Source organism: Lactuca serriola, chromosome 9 (genome assembly GCF_051521515.1).
Source record: "Lactuca serriola cultivar US96UC23 chromosome 9, Lser_US96UC23_V15, whole genome shotgun sequence".
Taxonomy (NCBI): domain Eukaryota; kingdom Viridiplantae; phylum Streptophyta; class Magnoliopsida; order Asterales; family Asteraceae; genus Lactuca; species Lactuca serriola.
The window spans coordinates 113,009,639-113,018,994 of record NC_136416.1 but is presented as its reverse complement, the minus strand read 5'-3'; positions in this window follow the sequence as shown (position 1 = coordinate 113,018,994).

Below are 9,356 nucleotides of genomic sequence, written 5' to 3'. Positions count from 1 at the left end.
GGTATCGATGACCGGAGGCCGAGGAGGTGGTGGAGGTGCAGGGTTATTCCGGGGAGATTTGCGAGGAGGCATCTTTCAGCTATAAGTTTATAAAGATAAGAAAAGTGGTAAGAATTAATTGTAAGTGGGTTGAGAGTGACACATGGACTAACTAACCTTAGCCCAACAGTTGAATGAGTGTTTGAGATCACAACAAAGAATATTAGTAGGAAAACACAAGTGTATAGATTTTTCCCACAGATTAGGTAGATGTCAATAATACTGGTATTACCGATGTAATAAGTTCAGGGAAAAATCGACCTAACAGTAGGTCTTACATCATACCATACAGAAGAGTTTGACAGTTCTTAGATTCCTAATTAGAGTACTGAAAGTTAGGAATATTTTACAAACAAGTGCTACTTAGAGCACATATATTAAAGGCTATTACTTAACCAAAAGACAAAGATGTACTAGGCATCTTCTAACGGCGATGGGAAATCCTCGGGCGAATCCTGAGGTCTGCCACTTGACGAAACACCTCCTGAAGGTGTCGCACCTGAGCCCTCTGACGGGCTCAAAGTTCCAAGACTTCAGCTCGGGAGGCAGCCAGCTGTTGCTGCAGGGTTTCATTGGTTCTCCGGGTCCGTTCCATGTCTTCTTCAAGACGGGGGATGCGGACTGTGTTGACACCAGAGTTGGAATCAATCTCCATGCCTCGGTCGATGGCTGCTCGACCCTGCTCCACATTACGAGCTATTCTGCGGATAATGACGGGCAGAGCTCGGTCAGCAGAACCACCTTCACTGACGTTGTAAAAGCTTCGGTCCCCAAAGTAAGGTAAGGGTTGACCCTGCTCGTCACTCCAGCGATTCAAGTTGGTTGCCCACAAGGGTGTAGGACCTGGAAAAGCTGGTTGGGGGTTGTTTGGGACTAAACCTACTGGCGGTAGGTTGTTGACTTCAGGCTCGGAGTCAGATCCATCAGAAAAGCCTTCTGCGAGGTGATCATATTGGGTGCTCATCTTCGGGCTCTTCTTCGATCCACCCGACATTGCCTTCATTTGGAAAGTACGGGTTGCCGTGATGAAATCCAGCCATTTAAATCTACGCGAGAAGAGAGGTATAAGAATATAGTATATATGTAGCTAGTAGTAGTACAAAAATACACCTATAGCGTTTCAAGTTTAGGTTCTACTGATCTTCTTGTGGTATTTTTGGTAAGTTTTTAGACTTGTTAACATATCACAACCATTCTAGGGCATATGCTAATCACTCCTCGGACCAGCATAGTTGATCAGGCTATGTCATTCCCAGGACTGACCATACATCCCCGAGCTCACTTGTGATATTTAACAATCGTAATACTTTTGTTCTTGTCATTGTGACACTGATTTTAGTATGAATGCAGACTAGTATACTTAATTAAATATTTTAATATTTAAAGTATAGACTCTTGGTCAGAGTGCTTTAATCCCAAATGGGTTTATAGTTTAGTATATCTTTTATGGGTTGATATACTCAATTCACTATAAACAATGCTCTGATACCAATCTGTCACAACCCAAAACCAAGAACGGCGGAAATCGTTCTGGGGCAGAGGACGTCATGTATGGTATAAAAACACAGTATAACAGTAAATAAGTAAACAACATCATCCATTGCATTAAATATATAATTTTAATACAAGTGTGTTCTGTACAGTTATAGACACCAAAAAGGTAAATCAAAATAATAAGATGAGTCTTGGATGCGCTCCATCTTCTCAAAAGCTGGCCTCGGTACCTGTCTACTGTCGACCTGAGAATACAAGTTATTTTGAAAGAGTTTATCAGCTTTAAGCTGGTGAGTTCATAAGTATTTAGTGTCGGTGTTTGTTATCAAAACGTTTGAACATGTCTTAAGTGTAAGTTTGTAAAATGTATGTAAATGTTTGTAAAAGTTTGAATTTCTCAGAAAATCCTATATTTTCTATTAAAGTAGCCTTCTACAAAGGATTAGCTGTTTTGTATGTTCGCTTGTTGTAAAAGTGTGTAATTTCCCAAGTGTAACTATCATTAACAAAATATAGTTTGTACATTAATGTTTAAGTGAAATAATCACTAAATATATGTAAAGGGTAAATTACTGTAGTACCGTAGTGTTGTATTATAGGAACTACTGCTGTACTAACTACCTTAAACCGGATTTATATTAAGGTATCATGTGATTAATTGTACCATACTATCGACTGGATAAACAACGACAAATGTAGGTCGTAAAAAGAAATGACGTTTAGCACCCGCAGACCTGCAGGTCCGGCTGTGGCTAGCAGCAAGGTGTACGATAGTCAATCCAGTATAGATCTATACACAAACTCACGCTCTCCCTCCAAGAGACTCTGGCTACAACTCGGGCCATGACATTTAAGGCATGCTCCGATACAGTGGATCACAATTCTGTCAATGTATATATGTATATGTAATGTATTGTTACTCGTTCTAGTATCGTTGTATGTGTTCTCTTTCTAGTATAGTTGTATATGTTCTCTTTCTAGTATAGTTGTATATGTTCTTCTCCTGGTATAGTTGTATATGTACTCATAGTAATGTAATGTATATGTTCTCATATTAATAAGTATTGACTCATGAATGAACTGACTCATTGATCTAGCAATAGTATAAGTATGATCTTGTGCTACCCCGATGGTAGCTTACTAATGATATAACTAGTACACATGAATATGGATGCACTTTTATGTCTATATATGTACACATGATATATAATCAATATTGAAACGACCTTCGGACGACTACCCAATATCCCACCAGACCACATCCAAATCGAGGAAAAGGAAACAGGGCGGACGACCTTCCTAAGCCTTTTAAACATTGCTTATATAACCATACATATACGGGCAGGCAATTTATTATAAGTATAACAAAGTTTAAGTAAAAGTATTTGATAAGTAAAAGAGTTTGTAAAGCAGTTTGAAGAAAAACAGTTCGATAAACAATTTGAACGGAAATAAAATCATTGGTTTTGTAGTTATTAATCACATGTGATTGATGTAATAACTATAATTATTCAACTTGTATTCCCCCCATAAAAGCATTTAAAACATTTAAAAGTATTTCAAAGGTTAATTAAAGGGGTATGAACTCACTTGTGGAGAGTGGATTGGATTGAAGTGTCGGATACTATGCTAGGTGGAAAACGGAGACTTGTTCACATGCACGAGCCTAGTTATCATATAATGAGCATATATATAACTAATTAGCCAAATAATAACTAATAAATTAAGTTGGGACACTCTAGAACATGAACACACTTTGTATAAGTGTTATAAGTCCTAAGGGTTGCATCTAAGTTGTTGTGGGACAAGGCTAAAGGGGTTTAAAGTTCACAAGGGCCTTATACTTGAGCTTACTCTCCATATAACCTCACACATGGAGTTTACGGTTGTAAACTCTTGAGTTTATGGCCGTAAACTCCAAGACTTAATGTCCTTGGTTGTTTTGAGGTGTTAAATGATCCCTAGAAGTATTCCAACTTGGTAGTTTAATTATTGGAAGGGTTTAGGGCATAAAAACACTCCTTTGAGGAGTTTATGGCCCCAAGGACAATTCCTTTGGATTTTACGGCCGTAAACTCCCTTGGAATGATGTTTTTGATGCTTTCAAGTCCCTTGCACATGTAGTATAGGTCTTAGACTTTTATCCCAAGCATATGAAGGCCTTAGGCACACTTTGGTGCCTTTGTTTGATGTTCACGGCCCAAGAACCTTATTACGGCCGTGAAGTCACTTTGAGGGGTGTTTTTGATGTGTTTTGGTCCTTGATTTAAGTGGAAACAATTCCTAGTAAATGTCTACGGCTTTAGGTACCTTAAAAGGACCCTTTTGTCCATGATTTTGGAGTTCACGGTCTAAGAACTTCTTGGGCCGTGAACACCTAGATCTTGGTGTTTTTGATTGTTTTCTAGTCTTAAATACACTTATAAATAAGCCTAAGTCCATCACTTATCATGGGGAAAAGACTAGGTAGCATTTAAGCCTCATATTGGAGTTTACTCTCCAAGAACGTTATTGGGCGGTAAACTCCCGAATCTCACAGATTTGATATGTAATCTATGTTATTAAGCACATAATAAGCATTATAAGACAACTAGAGAAGTGTACTCACGATTTGGGACGAAAACCCGAAGATCCGTGAGAGAGAAAATGACTTTTCTCTAGTTGGAAATGCGAATAATGAATGAATTCGATTCAGAATTTCTATTTATAGTCCTGAGATATTTTTGGCAAAAAATATTTTTATTCTCGAAATGATTTCTAATATAACAAAGTGTTGGAATAACAGTGTTGCACAAAACCCTAGTGCATCCACTCTCCTGATATTTCCTAAAGTGTAAACCCTGAAGTACTCAAACTTATACGGAAAAGTCTGAAAATTAACTGTGACTGATATAACTTCTATTGAAGTGATATTGTTTGTACAGAATGAAAATTTCGGGTTGTCACAGAGATTGAGTTGGAGACTCAGGCCAGGGAGGAGGCCGAGTCTCAAGGGATGGATCGGCGGCCGACACAGTCTCAGCCGGCAGCTAAGCGGGCAAAGCCCGCCGATTCAAGATCTGGAGGCTAGAAGGGCCGCACTTGCGAGAAGTGTGGCAAGGAACATGATGGGGTTTTTCGATCGGGTGCTTGCTACAAATTTGGCAAGGAAGGGAATATAGCCAAGGATTTCCCCAAGGGGTTCATGGTTTACTTTCATTGCAACCAGACGGGCCATCAGAAGGCCGAGTGTCCGCAAATGCGGGGGACAGCACAATGAGCACTACAGGGATCTGCTCCTGCCACCGTGCGAGCTACTGAGGTTCGGCCAATGAAGGCCGAGGCACTGAAGGCTCACGGGAGAGCCTTCCAGTTGACAGCGGAGGAGGTCCGCGCAGCGCCCGATGTTGTGCCTGGTATGTATTCTTTCATTTATTTCTGCTAAGTTTGAGGTGTTGTGCTTATATTATGATATGCGTAGGTACTTTTCTTGTGAATTCTGTACATGCTTTGGAGTTATTTGACTCAGGTGCGAGTTGGTCATTTGTTTCCTTAGCATTTAGTCAGCACATCAGTATCCGACGAGAGGCGTTGAGTCGACCTCTGCGAGTTTCTATAGCTGACGAGCGAGCGGTGTATGCTACGGATGTGGTTCGAGTATGTGTACTCGAGATCTTCAGTTTTGAGTTCCCGATAGATCTAGTCCCGATTGCAATGGGTGACGTATGTGTCATAGTGGGCATGGATTGGTTGAGCCGATTTGGGACTGTTATAGACTGCGAGCGATAGTTGGTGACGATACGAGACTCTAGTGGGGGAGTACTTACGGTGTTCGGCGAGGGTACCCGATGTGTGATAGTATTTTGTTCGGCTGCCAGAGCGAGACAGAATTTACAGCAGGGCTGCAACGGGTTTGTAGCCTATGTAATGGACACACGAGTGGCCGCTGGGAGGCCAAGTTCAATTGATGATGTTCCGATAGTACGTGAGTTCCCGAATGTTTTTCCGGAGGAGTTGCCGGGTGTGCCTCCCGAGAGGCAGGTAGAGTTCCGCATCAATTTGGTTTCGGGGGCAGCGCCTATCGCCAAGGCGCGCTATCTCCTTGCACCACCACAGATGCAAGAGTTATCCTCGCAGCTTTAGGAGCTACTGGGGAAGGGGTTTATTAGACCAAGTAGTTCCCCTTGGGGAGCGCCGATCCTTTTTGTCAAGAAGAAGGACGGTTCACACCGGATGTGCATTGATTACCGGGAGTTGAACAAGTTGACAGAGAAGAACCGTTACCCATTACCGAGGATCGAAGATTTGTTCGATTAGTTGCATGGAGCGTCTTGGTTCTCCAAAATTGATATGAGGTCTGGATATCATCAGATGAGAGTGTGTGATGAGGATATCCAGAAGACGGCGTTCAGGACTCGTTATGGGCATTACGAGTTCGTGGTGATGCCTTTCAGGCTCACGAATGCACCAGCAGCGTTCATGGATCTCATGAAAAGGGTGTGTAGGCCGATGTTGGATCGTTCGGTGATCGTGTTCATTGATGATATTTTGGTGTATTCGAGATCTAGAGAGAAGCACGAGGGGCATCTGCGAGAGATTCTCGGGGTATTGAGGTCGGAGAGGCTTTATGCCAAATTCTACAAGTGTGAGTTCTGGTTACGGGAGGTCCAGTTCTTGGGGCATCTCGTCAACCAAAATGGGATTTTGGTTGATCCGACCAAGATTGAGGCGGTTATGAGGTGGGAGGTGCCGAGATCACCCACCGAGATCAGGAGTTTTCTAGGATTGGCCGGCTCTTATCGGAGATTTATCAGGGATTTCTCCAAGATCGCCATGCCTCTCACCAGGTTGACCCGGAAAGGTGTTGCTTTTTCATGTGGTCCGGAGCAGCATACCTCGTTTGAGACACTTCGCCAGAGATTATGTGAAGCCCCAGTGTTAGCCCTCCTGGAAGGGATGGAGGATTTTGTGGTGTATTGTCAAGCATCGATATCGGGGTTGGGTGCAGTACTTATGCAGAGGGGGCATGTGATAGCGTATGCATCAAGGCAACTGAAGCCTCATGAGATGAGGTATCCCACCCACAATTTGGAGTTGGGGGAAGTGGTGTTCGCCCTCAATATCTGGTGTCACTATTTGTATGGGGTTCAATGTACCATATACACGGACCACAAGAGCTTGAAGTATTTGATGGATCAGCCCAATCTAAATATGCGCCAGAGGAGATGGCTGGACGTGGTAAAGGATTACGATTGTGAGATCCTGTACCACCCGGGCAAAGCTAATGTTGTAGCTGATGCCCTGAGCCGTGGGGCGGAGAGTGCCCGGATTCGAGACATTTGTTTGTGACTGATAGTGATGAATCCAGTGTTGGACACCATTCGGGAGGCCCAAACAGAGGCTGTGAGGCCGGAAAACTGTAAGAGAGAGCGGGTGATCGGGCAGATATCTGAGTTCGTTACTGATAGCCGTGGGCTTATGACCTTTCAGGGTCAGATTTGGGTGCCTTATGCAGATGAGGCACGTCCCACTTTGATGGAGGAGGCGCATAGCTCGAGATTCTCGATCCATCCTGGGGCCACTAAGATGTATTTGGACCTGAAAAGAGAATATTGGTGGCCCTGTATGAAGAGGGATATTGCGTGGTTCGTTGAGAGGTGTTTGACATGTCGCAGGGTTAAGGCCGAGCACCAACGTCCGCATGGCAAGTTGCAGCCACTTGAGGTTCCCCAATGGAAGTGGGAACAGATTGCTATGGATTTCATCACCAAATTGTCGAGGACCGCGAGGGGTGTCGATGTAATTTGGGTGATCGTCGACCGACTGACGAAGAGCGCTCACTTCCTTGCTATTAATGAGAGCTCTTCTGTAGAGAGACTGGTAGAGTTTTATGTGAGGTAGGTGGTATCGCGACATGGAGTGCCGATCTCGATTGTGTCAGATCGAGATGTACGTTTTACTTCGAGGTTCTGGAAGAAGTTCCACGAGGATTTGGGCACGAGGCTGCATTTTAGTACCACTTACCACCCACAGACGGACGGACAGAGTGAACGGACGATTCAGACGCTCGAGGACATGCTTCGGGCATGTGTGTTGGACTTCGGAGGGAGTTGGGACATGTATTTTCCGTTGGCTGAGTTTTCCTATAACAACATTCACCATTCGAGCATTGGTATGCCTCTTTTCGAGTTGTTGTATGGGAGGAGGTGTCGGACTCCCATCTGTTGGGGAGAGGTAGGCCAGTGAGTGATGGGTAGCACTGAGATAGTGCTTCAGACGACAGAGCAGATACAACAGGTCAGGCAGAGGTTGTTGACAGCTCAGAGTCGCCAAAAGAGTTATGCGGATAGGCGACGATCCGAGCTCGAGTTTCAGGTTGGAGATTTTATACTCTTGAAGGTGTCTCTGTGGAAAGGAGTGATTCGATTCAGGAGGAGGGGCAAGTTGGGGCCTCGTTACATCGGTCCATTCAGGGTAATCGTAAGGGTGGGCAGGGTAGCATACCGTTTGGAGCTACCTGCGGAGTTGAGTCACATAAATGATACCTTCCACGTGTCTCGGCAGAGGAAGTGTATAGCCGACGAGTCGGCAGTGGTGCCGCTTGAGGATATTCAGGTGAATGCGAGCCTGAATTATGTTGAGAGACCGATCGCGATCTTGGATTGGAAGATCAAGGTTTTGAGGAACAACGAGGTGCCTCTGGTTCAGGTCCAGTGGCAACATCGGAGAGGGTCCAAGCTGACTTGGGAGCCGGAGTCAGAAACGCGGGAGCAGCATCCAGAGTTGTTTGCGGCATGAGACTTCGAGGGAGAAGTTTGGTTCTAGTGGGGCAGAATTGTAACATCCTGAATTTAGGTGCATGTCTTAGACCCTTCTTCTTTTCCAAGTTGTCAAGTTTAACCCTTAAAAGAATTGTTGTGGCAAATGAGTACGCTGGGGGTACCGAAGACTACGTTGCGCGTACTCATGCACTTAAGTTGGATGCGGATTCGCCTAGGTACGCTGGGCTTAGCCAGGGTTACGCTGGGCATAGCAGGCCCAACTGTAAACCCTAATTTGTGGCTTGTGCACTATAAAAGGAATGCTAAGGCCTTATCCTCAACCACCATTTCATAGAGTGAAACCATAATAGAGAGTTATCCTTCGTTCCTAGCTTGTGTGTTTGTGTTCTAAGCTTCAAAGTCCCATTTCAAGGTGGTGAAAGAGAAGAGGAGGCCATTTTAGGAGCTAGAAGTTGGTGGACAAGAGTAGATCCGAGTTCTACAGAGGTTGGAGTTTCTTTCTAAGGTAAAAAGCTCAAAACTTTCCTTGTCATTTGTGATTTGTGCTTCTTGGACCAATTTTTATGGTTTTTGGTCCCAAGGTGGAGACTTTATGAGCAAATGGTCTCCATTGGCCTAGATCTGCCATATTTCAGGGTTATATGAGTTGTATGTTCATAAAAATCCAATCTTGGACGTGTATATTGAGCCATGCATAAGATCTAGACCTTATGAGGAAGAAGGAAAGGTGTTAGAATGATTAGGGAGCTTTACAGCCATGCAAAGGCTTAAAGGTTCCAATTTAAATGAATAAGAGGCTTAGGGAAAGTCAGATCTGAAAGTTGAATGAGTCTCTTAAGCGTTTAAGACCAAAATCCAAGAAAAGGCTGAAACTGAGAATAACGTTGGGCGTAACTCTCGGTACGCGCAGCGTAAGGGGTTGAGACCCTGATTATGGATCGCTGGCGTACGCCCTGCATACAGAGAAGGTACGCGCCGCATATTGCCTCCTGTTGACTTTCGTTGACTTTTAGGGTTTTGGTCAGCATTTGGACTTTTGGGTCAGGGAGGGGTAAAATGGTC